At 58.7% G+C, this 1,051-nt stretch overlaps 1 protein-coding gene across 1 annotated transcript in view; it reads right to left on the bottom strand.

The window, feature by feature from the left end:
- The window catches only part of LOC104162940 (acyl-coenzyme A thioesterase 11-like), a 5,749-nt gene that overhangs the window by 1,610 nt on the left and 3,088 nt on the right, over positions 1-1,051 (bottom strand). The window lies entirely within an intron of this gene.

The raw sequence follows: 1,051 nt of genomic DNA on the forward strand, positions 1-1,051 counted from the left end.
ATGGGGACAGCCACCCCCAAAAACGTGGGGTGAGATGTCACCCCTGAGCATCTGCTTGCCAATGGGTCCTCAGGCCTGGGGTGCTGCCAGGACACCTGAGGGGTGCAGAGGTGCCCAAGGCTCACTTGGCACTCCTCGCCATGCGGGCATGCATGCACCCGCCAGAGCAAACGGCTCCTCCAGCCTCGCATGGGCTGTCCTGCACAACGGGGGCACCTGTGGGGCCTCCCCACGGGCCCTCGGCCGGTGGCAGCAGCAGCCCAAAGCTGCAGGCACCTTGACTACTCCTGTCCCTCCTCCTCTCCAGGGCCTTCCAGTGATGGACACCTTGGGATCCTGGGAGACGGCAGGAGGCAGAACCCAGCCAGAGGCATTTTGCACCATCTCTCACGTGAAACATCTGCTGGCAGCAAACTTCTGCTTGCAGAGTCCAGGAGCTCTCCTCTGGGCCTTCAGTAGGCTTCAGAGTAAACACACAGACAGCTTCAGATTTGCACCCTAACCTACTCCTGACTGGTACCGACCAAATGAGCAAACGCAGCTCATTGGTGACACCAACAGCAAAGTCTTTACCAAATGCATTATTAAACCAGGAATATTCCTCATCGCCTAAAAGAGACCAATGCTAGAAAACTCAGTGGAAAAATAAACCCTATAACTGCCACCGCAGGTTTGCACCGTAAAGGGCTCAAAACCAGAAGCGAGGAAGAGTCAGCCTGTGCTTCGGCACCGTAATTTCCCCCTTGCCCCCACGCATGACTTCAGGCTTCAAATGACCGTAACCATCTCGGCTACTCGACACGCTTTGCACATTGGCTCTGGCTGGAGCAGGGGCAGCACGAGGCTGGGACGATGCCTCCGACCGTCCCCCCCGGCACGGACCCCAGGCCCAGCGTCAACCCTATGCCCACCGCAACATGCCGAAACATTAGCGGGGTTAGGTGAGCAGCCTCCGTGCACCTCCCAGCTCGTGCCGCGTCAGTGGGGTTAATGCTCCCAACTCACGGCAGCGTTAGGCCGGCTGCTCTAGGGCTGCAAACGTCCGTACCAG

Source organism: Cariama cristata, unplaced genomic scaffold (assembly GCF_000690535.1).
Source record: "Cariama cristata isolate BGI_N322 unplaced genomic scaffold, ASM69053v1 scaffold34066, whole genome shotgun sequence".
NCBI classification, from domain to species: domain Eukaryota; kingdom Metazoa; phylum Chordata; class Aves; order Cariamiformes; family Cariamidae; genus Cariama; species Cariama cristata.